Below are 15,661 nucleotides of genomic sequence, written 5' to 3' on the forward strand. Positions count from 1 at the left end.
ACAATGGGGGTGTCATGTCAGCCAGCCAAGGTTGAGCTGAACAGGTTGCTTGCCCACCAATGTACATTTTCCAGTGCTGTAAAATTTTGCTGCTGCTGCTGCTATAAAGTTTTAAATATCTATCTACACCTAGACATTATATCTGATACCTAGATTATATATCCATGGGTATAGTTGCATGTCTATAGCTGTATTTACATCTAGCTATATTTCTGCATCTATGGAGATAGATCTCTAGATAGATCTATCTTTCGATAGATCTCAATCTATGGAGATAGATATAGTTAACTGTGTGTATTTCTATAAGTGTGTGAGTGTAGGGGAGAGAGGAGGGAGAGGGGAGACACACAGAGAGAAAGACAGCCTCTCTGGCTACTCTCCCACTCAGCTCCGTATTCCACCATCCATGCCACTGAATTAAGCAGTGAAATATGAAAATCTAATAATTAATGGAATAAGTAATCATGTTTGTTAACGACTGTCCACCTCTCTTGATGCAAAATTTCAGCACATCCCCCGTTTTTGTACACTGGATTTGGAAATGAACTTTCACATTCCCATCACTACTGCTTTTCTTTGTTCTCTATAAACAATGATAGCATCCAACCACCTTGTTTGAGATAAAGCCTGGGGAGGTCAAAGTCTTCAGATAGAGAAGGACCTGTGAGTAGTTATCTTGTCTGATTTGTATGATTAACTCACAGCTTTCCTGGAAAATGATCGCATAGCCTGTCAATATGACTCCATTTTTAAACAGGTAAGGGTTATAAATTTAAGCAATTTTAAGAAACTCATGGAGGGAAGACAGAGATGAGATTTCATATAATTACTGAAATGCTCTTAGTGGAGATTCATTCATTCATTCATTTTGTTTTTGACAGTTATAACTCAATTTCTGCTTCTGGGCTTTGGCCACAGGTTAACGTCTTCCATACCAGAATGTACTTCAGGTGATGATGGCGGAAAGCATGTGACTGTAGCAGTATAGCAGGACAGGTATGGATAGTGGCTGTGTGTGAATTGGTGTCCACGGCTAAGGTCAGTCTCAGATCCAAGGAGGGATGAAAAAGAGGCTGTCCTCAAAGAAACATCACCAGGGCTTAAGGGACAAGTGTCGGAATGCAGCCAGGGTGAGAGCTCTCCTCGGGGCCCACCTAATCCACTTTAAGATGCGGGACTTGCCAGACTCCAGAATTGGAGCCAGATCTGGGAGGTACAATGACCTTGAAGATGGCCAGACAGATTCTGGCCTGGCAGAGGAGCTGTCTGTCCTTCATGACGAAGAATGCCAGCTGAAAATAACAACCGCTGACGTGTTGAGTCCACTTCTGGGGAGACATTTGCTCATCTGCCGGGTCCTTGGAGCTCCAGTGTCTGATCCCAGGATGACGCTGCTGCGAATTTCTGCTCCAGGATGTGTTCCCTCTGACACTCGCTCCTCTGTTGTCATCAACGTGCCTCTCGCTCTCCGCCCACCTGGGAATGCATGATCACACACACGGTTAGAGAAATTCGTGTCAAGGGAAGATTGATTATAGCTTTGTTGGATAAAAAAGCAGTGATTGCCTTTCCAAATCATTCACTTAACAGACTTTTCCAGAGTGTCTTCTATGTTCGGAACATGGTCCTGAGTACAGAGAAATGTGCAGACAATGATATAGCTCCTGCTCTTGTGCAGTTTATTATTAGTGAAAGGAAAGCAAAAAAACTAGCAAAAGCTGTCCTCCTGTACGTACTTATAAATGCTGGGAAGAATGTATCATATCTGTGAACGTGGATTTTAGGAAAAACAGAAACAAAAGGCCTTAAACAGAAGAGGGTTTTCTTCCTGGAGAAGGGAGAGCAATCATTCAACAAACTCACTATGTGAACACCCACCGTGCATCAAGAATTGTGATTGGTGGTAGGTATATAGACAAGTGATTTGAGAGAGAAGACCCGTACTCAATGGGCTTGAGCTTTCCAGGTGGCTCAGTGGTAGAGAACCTGCCTGCAGTGCAGGAGACGTGGTTAGACTTCTGGGTCGGAAGATCCCCTGGATGAGGAAATGGCAACCCACTCCAATATTCTTGCCTGGAAAATCCTATGGACAGAGGGGCCTGGCAGGCTACAGTCCATGGGGCTGCAAAGAGTTGGACATGACTGAGTGACTGAACAACAACAACAACAGGCTTACAGTCTGAAGCCTTGCTACTTGAAGTGTGGTCCTTGGAGCAATAGCACTGGTACCATCTTTTCTCTTAATAACTTTGAGAAAGGTCACTTGGCATACACATTCTGAACATGACTCAGATATGGATGAAAATGCACAGTGAGATTTTTGGGGATCCATTTTCCTTAAACCATTGCCCTTTATCTTGCCCTAGTTTCCTCATTACAATTTCTGCTTGAGCCTTTCACAATTTTTAGTTGATTACTTTCATCTTCAATGGCATCATTGTCCTGTCATTTCCAAACCAGGATGATGATCAGAATCACAGTGCTTTAAGAATTTCAGGCCTTAGGGCTTCACAATAAGAATTCTGGTTTGAGAAATCTTGGGTAAGAGTTGAAATCTTTTTTAAATAGACTTTCTTTTTTTTTTTTTCCTTTTTCTTTAAAGTAGTTTTAGTTTCAAAGCAAAGGAGAAGAGAGTATCTGAAATCCTCCCTGCCCTCCATATACATTGTTGTTGTTTAGTTGCTCAGTCGTGTCCGACTTTTGTGATCCCGTGGACTGTAGCACACCAGGCTTCCCTGTCCTTCACTGTCTCCCGGAGCTTACTCAAACTCATGTCCACTGCATCAGTGATGCCACCTAACCGTCTCATCCTCTGTCATCTCCTTTTCCTCCTACCTTCAATCTTTCCCAGCATCAGAGTCTTTTCCAATGGGTCAACTCTTTGCATCAGGTGGCCAAAGTCTGGGAGCTTCAGCATCAGTCCTTCCAATGAATATTCAGGGTTGATTTCCTTTAGGATTGACTGCTTTGATATCCTTGCCATTTCTATGAAGGCCACACATGCATAATCTCCACCATCATCAACATTCCCACCAAAGGGTAGGTTTGTTACAAAGGATGAATCTACCCTGACATGTAATCATCCATAGCCTATAGTTTACCTTAGGGCTCACTCTTGTACAGGCTGTGGGTTTGATCCCATGTATGAAGACATGTGTCCACTATTATTGTGTTTCACTGCCTGAAAACTCCTCTGTATCCCACTGATTCATCTCTTCTTCTCTACTAAGCTGTGGCAATACTGATTTTTTTACTGTCTCCATACTTTCCACCTTTTCCAGAACTTCCCTTATCAACAGTTTCATTTCCTATGGTAACCCTCATCTGAAAATATTAAAAGAAAAAATGCCAGAAATAATTTATAAGTTTCAAATTGGGTGCTGTTCTGATCAGTGTGATGAATTCTTGCTCCATTCCACTCTGGACATGAATCATCCCTTTGTCCAGCAGATCTGCACATTAGCCACTTAGTAGGCATCTGGATTCTTAGATCCTCTGTCAAGGTATCGCAGGGCTTGTCTTCAAGTCACCCTTATTTTACTTAATAACAGCCCCAAAGCATAAAAGTAGTGATGCTGATAATTTGAATATCCTAGAGGGAAGACATAAAGTACTTCCTTTAATGAGAAGGTGAAAGTTCTTGACTTCATGGGGAAAGAAAAAAAATTATATGCTGGGGTTACTAAGAACTATGGTAAGAATTAATTTTCTATCTATGTGATTATAAACAAAGAAAAAGAAATTTGTGCTGGTTTTACAGTTGCATCTTGAACTGCAAAAGTTACTGTCACAGTGTATGATAAGTAAGTGTTAGTCACTCAGTCATGCTCGATTCTTTGAGACCCCAAGGACTGCAGGCCACCAGGCTTCTCTGTCCATGAGATTTTCCAGGCAACAATACTGGAGTGGGTTGCCATTTCCTTCTCCAGGGGATCTTTCCAACCCAGGGATTGAACCCTGGTCTTCTGCACTGCAGGCAGATTCTTTACCGACTGAGCTACAAGGGAAGCCCACAGTGTATGATAAGTGCTTGGTTAAGATGGAAAAGGCAGTAAATTTGCACAATAAGGTATTAAGAGGAAGAGAGAAACTACATTCACATAATTTTATTATTCTATTTTATTATTGTATTGTTAAGCTCCTATAGTGCATAATTTATAAATTAAACTTTATCATATGCATGTATTTATAGGATAGAACATAGTGCACTTAAGCTTCTGTACTTGCCATGGTTGCAGGCATCCACTGGGGGTCTTGGCTTTACCTTCTGGCCCTGTCCCAGATAAGGGGAGACACACAGTTGTTGGAATCAAAATGTGTGCAAACTTTTCAGAAGGACTTTATTCTTTCAGTCATGTGAATTTAAGGTTTCTCCATGACTTTTCATGGTTTGAGATCAGATCATTTGCAAAGATGTGGGTGGACCTACAGCCTGTCATACAGAGTGAAGTAAGTCAGAAAGAGGAAAACAAATATAGTATCAGATCAGATCAGTCGCTCAGTCGTGTCCGACTCTTTGCGACCCCATGAATCGCAGCACGCCAGGCCTCCCTGTCCATCACCAACTCCCGGAGTTCACTCAGACTCACGTCCATCGAGTCAGTGATGCCATCCAGCCATCTCATCCTCTGTCGTCCCCTTCTCCTCTTGCCCCCAATCCCTCCCAGCATCAGAGTCTTTTCCAGTGAGTCAACTCTTCGCATGAAGTGGCCAAAGGACTGGAGTTTCAGCTTTAGCATCATTTCTTCTAAAGAAATCCCAGGACTGATCTCCTTCAGAATGGACTGGTTGGATCTCCTTGCAGTCCAAGGGACTCTCAAGAGTCTTCTCCAACACCACACTTCAAAAGCATCAATTCTCTGGAACAGAAAATGCTGGTCAAGGAAGTACGAGTATTCACGTAATATTTAAGGGCCAGCAAATCAGCTGATGTGGGTGGAGTTTAGTGAGGTGGAGAGAAGGCCAGAGCACTATCACTATGTTTCAAGGCTCTTTCTTGTACAAATGAAAGTTGTGTGGGATGAAGTGTAGTTGGCTCCTCTGTCTAACAGCTGTACAGAAATGGAAAAAAAAAAAAAAAAAAAGCATCAATTCTTCAGCGCTCAGCCTTCTTCACAGTCCAACTCTCACATCCATACATGACCACAGGAAAAACCATAGCCTTGACTAGACGAACCTTTGTTGGCAAAGTAATGTTTCTGCTTTTGAATACACTATCTAGGTTGGTCATAACTTTCCTTCCAAGGAGTAAGCGTCTTTTAATTTCATGGCTGCAGTCACCATCTGCAGTGATTTTGGAGCCCCCAAAAATCAAGTCTGACACTGTTTCCACTGTTTCCCCGTCTATTTCCCATGAAGGGATGGGACCGGATGCCATTATCTTCATTTTCTGAATGTTGAGCTTTAAGCCAACTTTTTCACTCTCCTCTTTCACCTTCATCAAGAGGCTTTTTAGTTCCTCTTCACTTTCTGCCATAAGGCTGGTGTCGTCTGCATATCTGAGGTGATTGATATTTCTCCTGGCAGTCTTGATTCCAGCTTGTGTTTCTTCTAGTCCAGTGTTTCTCATGATGTACTCTGCATATAGGTTAAATAAGCAGGGTGACAATATACAGCCTTGACGAACTCCTTTTCTTATTTGGAACCAGTCTGTTGTTCCATGTCCAGTTCTAACTGTTGCTTCCTGACCTGCATACAAATTTCTCAAGAGGCAGGTCAGGTGGTCTGGTATTCCCATCTCTTTCAGAATTTTCCACAGTTTATTGTGATCCACACAGTCAAAGGCTTTGGCATAGTCAGTAAAGCAGAAATAGATGTTTTTCTGGAACTCTCTTGCTTTTTCCATGATCCAGCAGATGTTGGCAATTTGATCTCTGGTTCCTCTGCCTTTTCCAAAACCAGCTTGAACATCAGGAAGTTCACGGTTCACATATTGCTGAAGCCTGGCTTGGAGAATTTTGAGCATTACTTTACTAGCATGTGAGATGAGTGCAATTGCATGGTAGTTTGAGCATTCTTTGGCATTGCCTTTCTTTGGGATTGGAGTGAAAACTGACCTTTTCCAGTCCTGTGGCCACTGCTGAGTTTTCCAAATTTGTTGGCATATTGAGTACAGCACTTTCACAGCATCACCTTTCAGGATTTGGAATAGCTCAACTGGAATTCTATCACCTCCACTAGCTTTGTTCGTAGTGATGCTTTCTAAGGCTCACTTGACTTCACATTTCAGGATGTCTGGCTCTAGGTCAGTGATCACACCATCATGATTATCTGGGTCGTGAAGATCTTTTTTGTACAGTTCTTCTGTGTATTCTTGCCATCTCTTCTTAATATCTTCTGCTTCTGTTAGGTCCATACCATTTCTGTCCTTTATCGAGCCCATCTTTGCATGAAATGTTCCTTAACGCCTATATGTGGAATCTAGAAAAGTGGTATAGATGATCTTATTTGCAAAGCAGAAATAGAGCACAAATGTAGAGAACAAAGGTGTCAAAGGGGATGGGAGTGGGGTGGGATGAAGGGGGAGATTGGGGTTGACACATATGCACTATTGATACTGTATATAAAATAGATAACTAATGAGAACCTACTGTACAACACAGTAAGCTTGAGTCAATGTTCTTTAGTGACCAAAATGGGAAAGAAATCCAAAAGTAAGGAAATATATGTATACTACCTATAGCTGATTCACTTTGCTGTACAGCAGAAACTAATACAACATTGTAAAGCAACTATTCGTCAATAAAATTTAATAGAAATGATAATTGCAAGGATTTTATCAAAACACTATAAGAACAAATAAGTGAATTCAGCAAGGTAACAGGATATAAGATAAATTGCAAAATACTAATGAAAAGAATCAAAGACCTGATGGAGAGACATGTCATATTTACAGACTAGAAGATGCAACAGAATAAATATGTACACTCTCCCCAAAGTTATAGCACAATTCTTTTAAAAAATCACAGAAAGGCTCTGTTTTTGAAATTTATACAAGCTTTTTCTTAAATTTATATGAAAAACACAAGCCTTAGAATATTTAAAACAACCTTTATAAAAATAAGGTGGGTTAAATCACTTTACTTGATATTAAGACTTAACTGTAGAGCTACTGTAGTCAAGAATATGTGGGATTGTGGAAGGACAGACACAGATCAGTGGCTCAGAACACAGAACCCAGAAACAGATCCACACAAATTTGTCCAACTGATTCTTTGCTAAAGTTGTAGAAGCAGTTCAAAGGCGGAAGAATAGCCTTTTCAATGGATTTCTGAAACAACTGGCCAGCCACAAGCGACAGAAACAGACAAAAAGCTCTATGGTATTTTTTAAATTTATCAGTAAATTTGAACACTCTTATAATAAAATGCTGGGGAAAATTGCTCAACAGGTATTGCTTCCAATAGTACTATTTGGTAAAGTTTTAAAGCCAGTTATCTATAAGATCAACTCATTCCATGTTGTATTTGGCCGGTGTGGAAATCCTCCCATTTTTATTGAGAAATAACCACTTTGTATATCTACAGAATCCTTGTTAACACTCAGAGGTCTGTGCAATGCTGGTGCTTCAGTCTGTAAGAAGGATCAACATTGCTTCTTCCCACCTTTATTGATACTTCCAGTTGGGATTCCAAATAAACCATGGAAGCAAAGATGGCTGTGGTATCAGCAAGTGGCCAAGAGGTCTGCAGATAAAATTTCAAAGTCTTCTCGTTGATCCTAGTTTTCTGCATCAGGGACCCTGTTGAATTGAAGACAAGTGTGATATCTGGAATAAACAGTTTTGGGGACAATTGTTTAATGCTTTAATTTCCTTTAAAAATCATAGCCCAGTACAAAAAGATCTATTAAGGTAATTGGTTGTAATATAGAGAAAAACATGAGAGTTAGCCAAAATTGTATGCTTGCATTTCATAATGCTTAGCTAAATACCTGACTTTTCTTTCATTGACCTTTCCTAGTCTTCCAGAAAGGTAATTTTAATGAGTTTCAATGCTACTCACTGTTAGCAAATTATAATTACATTTCATTTCTTCACTTTATAGTTGCTTGGTTCTTTGCTATGAAAGAGTAGGCTTTTTTTCTTTTTCAGTTAAACTATCAAACAGAAAATAAGCACTTGTTATACTTAATAATAATATTGATTTTCTTGTCCTCTGTGTAAAAGTGAAGCTCTCTGATTGTACCATATGTTACTTTAAAGGTAGAAAGGCTTTATTTTTCAAAACTAGAGTAACATTTTTCTTTCATCCTTTTGAGAACTTTCTTCATGAAATTTAAATTATACTCTTTGGAGAGAATAGTTTGACATGTGCATTTCTATTTATTGCAAAAGCTTCCATTTGCAGAGAACACAGGAATATGATATGTAATGGATGGACTGCTTGGGAACATCTGGGCTTGACCAGTTTGTGATGGCAGTAGGAACACAGATACACTTCATTTTATTGGGCTTTGGAGATATTCCTTTTTTTTTCTTTAAATAAATTAAAGGTTTCTGACAACTCTGTATCAAATAAGTCTACTGGGCCAATTTTTCCAATGGCATTTGGTCATTTCATGTCTTTGAGTCACATTTTGGTAATTCTTACAGTATCTCAAATTTTAAAATTATTGTTATACATGCTGTGGAGGTCTGTAATCGGTGATCTTTGATGTTACTATCTTCACTCACTGAAGGCTCAGATGATGGTTAGCATGTTTCAGCAATAAAATGTTTTTAATGAAGATACCTACATTGTTTTTTAGATGCTTAGCTGACTTTTTGAACACCTGGTAGCTACTGTATAGTGTAAATATAACTTTTGTGCGTACTCGGAAACCAAAGATGTGTGTGACTGGTTTCACTGCAATATTGCTTTATCACAGTGGTCTGGACTCTGAGATGTGTCTGTACTGGATGCTGACATTGATAACCAACACATTTCTTATCATTGTAAGTATCATTTACAACCGAATAGAGATTCATTTTATCTCAAGTATCGTCAGTAAGGATCTGGGAAATGGTTGGAAGCACAAGCCAGTTTTTGCTTTTTATTTATTTTTAAATTAATTTTATTGGAGTATGGTTGCTTTACAATGTTGTGTTAGTTTTTGCTGTACAGAAAGGTGAATCAGCTATATGTGTACATATATTCTCCCTTTATGGATTTCCTCCCCATTTAGGTCATCACAGAATAATGAGTAGAGATCCCTGTGCTATACAGTAGGTCCTTGTTGGTTATTTATTTTAAATATAGCAGTGTGTACATATCCATCCCAAATTCCCAATGTATCCATCCCCCCACTGTTCCCCTCTGGTAACCATAAGTTCATTCTCTAAGTTTATGAGTCTATTTCTGTTTCTTAATAAGTTCATTTGTATCATTTTTTTCAGATTCCACATATCAGTTCAGTTCAGTCGCTCAGTTGTGTCCAACTCTTTGCGACCCCATGAATCGCAGCACCCCAGGCCTCCCTGTCCATTACCAACTCCTGGAGTTCACATATAAGTGATGTCATATAATGTTTATCTTTGTCTTACTTCACTCAGTATGATAATCTCCATGTCCAACCGCGTTGCTGCAAATGGCATTACTTAATTCTTTTTAATGGTTGAGTAGTATTCCATTGTATATATGTACCACAGTATGGTACAGGCACAAAAACAGAAATGTAGCTCAATGGAGCAGGATAGAAAGCCCAGAAATAAACCCACACACCTGTGGTCAATTAATCTGCAACAAAGGAGTTAAGACTACACAATGGAAGAAAGAGAGTCTCTTCAATAAATGGTGCTGGGAAAGCTAGACAGCTACATGTAACAAATTGAAATTAGAACACTTTTAACACCATACACAAAGATGAATTAAAAATGGATTAAAGGCCTAAATGCCAAAAGGCCAATTTTATGCATAACAGTCCCCAGAAGAGAGCATACATATATTAAATGACATCAGGACTGCTCAGTGATGCTGGGAATAAAAGAAACTGCCTTACAAAATATTATAAATCAATTATATTTTAATAAATTAGAAAAAAATAAACTGTCTTCTACAGTTAAGGAGTCTTCATGTCTGCTGGATTAAGGCTGGACTCTTCATTCAATATTAAATTTCTCTTAAGGTAAACTGGGAGCATAATTTCTCTCTGGGCACAAAAATCATGGATGAGAAGTTGGCTTATCTATTTTCCTCTTCACTTCTGTGTAGCAATATTAATAATAATTCATGTGAACAGAAGGGAAAACTAAAGTCCATTCCCAGTTACTCCTCTTAACAGGATTTTAATTTCCTTAAGTGCATAAAATATTTCTTATAAGTAGTTAGGACAGAATCCTTTATTCTAAGAAGGAAAGATAAACAGACTTCAAGAATGGCCTTGGCTACCACAGTTTTGTTTTGTCTTAAAATATAATGTTAAAATCTGAAACCACTACACAAATGCTGGAATAGAACAATTAAGCAAGTGATGGGAAATGATGGAGACCAGGCATCTCACTGTCGGAGGGGGAGGTTGCAGAGAAGCAGGGGAGGAGGCTTGGATGGTCCCTGGGAACTGGACTAGAATGGGGGCATCCGTGTGGACCTGTGTTTCAGTTCAGGTGCAGATGCCTTGATCAAAACAGAGGGACACATGTAGACTATTTATAGATATGTTCATAAAACTGATTAGCATTCATACAAGGCTTCTCAGTTAGAGCAGTGGTGAAGAATCTGCCTGCCAATTCAGGAGACACAGGAGTGGGTTCAATCCCTGGGTCAGGAAGATCCCCTGGAGGAAGAAATGTCAACCCATTCCAGTATTCTTGCCTAGAGAATTCCGTGGAGAAAGGAACCTGGAGAGCTATAGTTCTTAGGTTCGCAAAGAGTCTGACACAACTAAAGTGACTTAGCATGCATGCACGCATGCTTAAAATTGTGGAATCTTAGGTTTTTAGGGTATAAATATCATAAAAACTGGAAACTATAGGTAGGTCTCCTTGCTAATTTTCTCTGATAATTATCTTGCTATTTTAAAGATGAGTAACTGTAAGCACTGAATTTGATTTTGCAGTAAGCCTGTGTAATGGGCCATTTGGTGGGTCTGTTCTAATTCACAGAGGTGAAACGTTAATCATCCCTTTGTCACAGGGAGCATCCTCTGGATTGGTATATTGTACCTGATGGTTGTGATTTATTTATTCGGTTCCTGTTGGATATAAACACATTCTGTTGTGTTGTTTCTGACTTGACTGAATATAAACACATTCTGTTGTATTGTTTCTGACTTGACTGGATGAAAATAAAAACGAACACTATTTACCACTATTCAACCCATGACTCAACAACTTAATAGATGTAGATGTTTAGAAGATAGCTCATGTAAAAGTTAACAGAAATTAATGCTGAAATTATTTATGTTACAATTAACTCCTTAAAATAAATAAGCAAATAGATTTCCAAATTTTATTAAGGATAAAGATTCTACCTATACTCTTAATGCAGAATAGTTTTAGAGACATCCTGTATTATTAAAAGAAGATTTTTCTACAAAATCTATATGCAAAGATTTCACCTTTGGTCCAAATAATGGTAAAGCAATCTAACCCATAGTTTCTATACATTTCTTTATTGTAGATATTTTTATGTTTTTATTCAGATTAAGTTTTATTAACTGCAATGGTCTAGAATTAATGGATTTCAATATCAGTTCAGTTGCTCAGTCAGGTCTGACTCTTTGCGACCCCGTGGACTGCAGCATGCTAGGCTTCCCTGTCCATCACCAACTCCTGGAACTTGCACAAGCTCATGTCCATTGAGTTGGTGATGTCATTCAACTATCTTATCCTCTGTTGTGCCCTTTTCCTCCTGCCTTCAATCTTTCCCAGCATCAGGGCCTTTTCCAATGAGTCAGTTCTTTTCTGGCTTTTAGATTGCTACATAAGAAGATCCTTATGAATGACTTCCCAGGTGGTCCAGTGGTAAAGAATTTGCCTGCCCTTGTAGAAGACACAAGAGATGCAGTTTCAATCCCTGGGTCAGGAATATATCCTGGAGAAGGGAATGGTAACCCATTCTAGCATTCTTGTCTGGAAAATTCCATGAACAGAGGAGCCTGGTGGGCTAGAGCCCACGGAGTTACAAAGAGTCAGACATGACTAAACACGCACACACACACAAACACCCAGCCACACACATTAGATGACTCAATGATATGTTTCTGTTCATTTCAGTTATAAATGTCTAAGGCTCATATATGCTCTCTTGCTGAACATGGTAAGAAAATAATCCATTCTTTTAACAATGATTATTGATTACCCACCATATGCCAGGCCTATGTGTGTAATAGCTTTTCAATTTTTATTTTGCATGTTATAAAAGTTGAGTAAGAAAAGTCAAATTTTATTTAAAGATACATGTAATTACACAATTGTGATCCTCTGGAAATAAGCACTTTTTCACACTATGCTGGTTTGTGAGCAAAACAAGATGTGTGTTATTGTTCATCTCTCTCTTTCCTTGCAGATCCAGAGCTCCTTACTCTTTTTATTATATTTATTTTTTTTAAGATTGTTTTTGATGTGAACCATTTTTAAAGTCTTTAATGAATTTGTTGCAATATTGTTTCTGTTTTATGTTTTGGTTTTCTGGCCATGAAACATGTGGGATCTTAGCTCCAACTGGGGATAAAACCCATACATCCTGCTTTGGAAGGTAAGGTCTTAACCACTGGACCATTGGAGAAGTCTTCTATTTTCTTACTCTTTTAGGTATTGTAACATATAGATTACAGAAGTAATATGTAGCCATGCATTCCTAATTCCTGGCCTAATACTTGCAATGCACTCTTCTTCTTGTTTCTCTACATTTGTTGTTGTTGTTCAGTTGCTAAGTTGTGTCTGACTCTCTGTGACTCCATGAACTGCAGCACACCAGGCATCCCTGTTCTCCTCTATCTCCCAGAGTTTGCTCAAACCCATGTCCATTGAGTCCGTGTTGCCATCCAACCATCTCATTCTCTGTTGCCCCCTTCTCCTCCTGCCCCCAATCTTTCCCAGCATCAGGGTCTTTTCCAATGTGTTGGCTCTTTGCATCAGGTGACCAGCGTATTGGAGCTATATGCAATACAATAAATAAGGTAAAATGCAAAGCATTTTTCTTCATAGGTATTTCAAATAAAAATAAATGTAGCATTATTACAGAAAGAATGGTGTTTTATTTAAAAGACTAAACATTTCAATAACTTGATTCTTTTGCTTATTAGAGGCTATTGGGCTGTGGCTGAGACAGTCCTGACATTTTACTCATTTGCCTTTTATTTTCTCTATCTCATCAAGGTAGGTTGTTCTACCTGGGGAATAAAATCCTGGTCAGATGGATGTGGGTGTTTTTTGTGTTTTTTTTTTTTTTTTTTTTTTTTGCTTTCCAGGCAATAATTTATACTAGTCATGTGCATCTAAGTCTGCATCACTAATAGAGACACAGTGGTTGGTTTGGTGATGTATCTTCAGTGAGCCTTCAGCCCCTCCTTACTCAGCTCTCCAGCATCATCCAGTTAGATAGAGCCCTCCCAGGAACAGAGAGATGATTCATAAGCTGGGTCAGCCTGCAGGTCACTTGTGTTTGAGTCACAGAATTTTGGCATCTCTAAACACCTTAAAATCAGATTCTGCAAAACATTTAGCCTTCTCCAAGAGCTGACAGGCTCGCCTGGCTGTTGTAAGTTTTCCACAGGAAATGACAGGCCAGGTTAAATGGTCTCTGTTGGCTTTTAGGGCTCACTGACAGCTCTTGCTTTCCTGAGACCAAGGGTAAGGGTCACTTTGCATTGAATTCTGCATCTTTACTTTGCATTTTAGAGTAATGGTTAAGAGAAAAATGCTCTATGTATTGAAAAAATCTCTATCAAAAGTGGGAAAACAGAAGATAGACAGAGGTCAATTGTTTCACTATTTCCTGTTCACTCATTCTACTTTATGCATATTTCACTGGTGACTTCCAGTGTATCCAAACATTATTTTGAATAAATATGCACTTGCATATGTGTGTTGTGGGTTCTATTAGCTAAATTCAGTGCAATGGGCTTTGAATTAATTAGAGTTTACCCATTCTTAGGAACTGAGGGCCCAGAAATGAATGAGACATGATAGGTATTATTATAAAGGAGTTTGTGGTCCAGGCAACTCTGCTGGAAATCCTTCATAATTATTGCCTCATTCATTTTTCATCCTCTTTTTAATTTTGTACCTCTTTTTATTCTGGTTGCATGAGAATCCCCTGAACTGAGGCTGAGTTCTTCTTTAAATGTTATTAATGTCATTAACTGTTAGCACAAATATGTACTAATTTTTAGATGATGGAAAAATCTAAACTCATTCAAAGATATTCTTCATTTAAGTTGGCAAACAAATTTTCTGGAACTTACTGATAATATCTGTGAAAAAAACTTAAAAACTGTTTTATTGAAGAGGAGAAGATTATTTCTATTGAGAAAAACATAATCCCTGGCAAGAATTATAATACTGAAAGAAAAGGAAAAATTTCATCAGAGGAAAAAATGATCAATTCATCTGTCATTACCTGAACATCAGTCAAATCCATGAATGAATTTATAACATTGTTTGGGAAAGAAAGTGAAAAATGTTAAACACCTATAATTCCAGGCAGGCTTTACCATCACCAACTTTCAACAGTTTCATTATCCACCCTGGGGATTCACAGAAAGACGGTTTCTCTTTCTTAATCTCTCACCTGGAAGATCTCACAGGAGAGACGTCAGTTCATAAGTCACAGTGGCAGGAGCTTCGGCTGGTGCTCTTATAATTCAAACCCTAAAAGAGCAATTGCTCCATTGGGAGCTTGGGCATCCTCAAGACTGAGGTTGAGGGGACTGAGGATGAGGCTAGAGGTGCTCTGGGATCAAGAGACAGAGTGGGGATCAAGAGAAATCCCACAGCTTAGCTCTGAGACTCGCTGTTAGGTAACAATGGGGGAAGTTAGACAAATAAATCGTCAAGGGATTTCTCAGAAATGTACCTTCCCTACAATACAACTGTGGCCTTGTTTTTTTTCTTCCTTTTGAACTATTCCTATTTAGGACTTCCTGGTGGTCTAGTGGTTAAAAATCTGTGTTTGGAATGTAGGGGGCTACGAGTTCCATCTCTGATCAGGGAACTATACCCTATATGCTGCAACTAAAACCTGGGACAGCCAAATAAGTAAATATTTAAAAAAACACCATTCCTGCTTGTAATTTATCTCTCCCCACTTCCCTGGTGGCTTAGATGGTGAAGAATCTGCCTGCAATGTGGAAGAACTGGGTTTGATCCTGGGAAGATCCCCTGGAGGAGAGCATGGCAACCCACTCCAGTTATCTTGCCTGGAGAATCCCCATGGAGAGAGGAACCTGGAGGGCTGCAGTCCATGGCGTCAGAAAGAGTTGGACATAACTGAGCATCTAAGCGCAGCACAGAACAGCACAGCCTTCTCCTTTGGTGATCATATATTTGTTTCCTATGTCTATGGCTCTGTTTCTGCTTTGTATATAAGTTCATAAGTGATTAGGACTCTGTGATAAACATATGCACCTACTATTTATAAAGCAGATAATCAATAAGGACATACTGTATAGCACAGGGAGCTAGATATTTCATAATAATCTAAAAGGGAAAAGAATCTGAAAAAGAAAAGACGCATATGTA

General features: G+C 39.0%; 1 long non-coding RNA gene across 1 annotated transcript; it reads right to left on the bottom strand.

Moving 5' to 3' along the window:
- Positions 1-805: 805 nt before the first annotated feature.
- Positions 806-15,076, bottom strand: LOC132346515 (uncharacterized). The gene is made up of 3 exons (XR_009496338.1): positions 14,712-15,076; positions 7,605-7,741; positions 806-1,476 (listed from the first exon to the last, which is right to left on the bottom strand). It is a non-coding gene; the product is annotated as an uncharacterized lncRNA (long non-coding RNA).
- Between the last annotated feature and the right edge of the window lie 585 nt (positions 15,077-15,661).

Source organism: Bos taurus, chromosome 11, assembly GCF_002263795.3.
Source record: "Bos taurus isolate L1 Dominette 01449 registration number 42190680 breed Hereford chromosome 11, ARS-UCD2.0, whole genome shotgun sequence".
NCBI classification, from domain to species: domain Eukaryota; kingdom Metazoa; phylum Chordata; class Mammalia; order Artiodactyla; family Bovidae; genus Bos; species Bos taurus.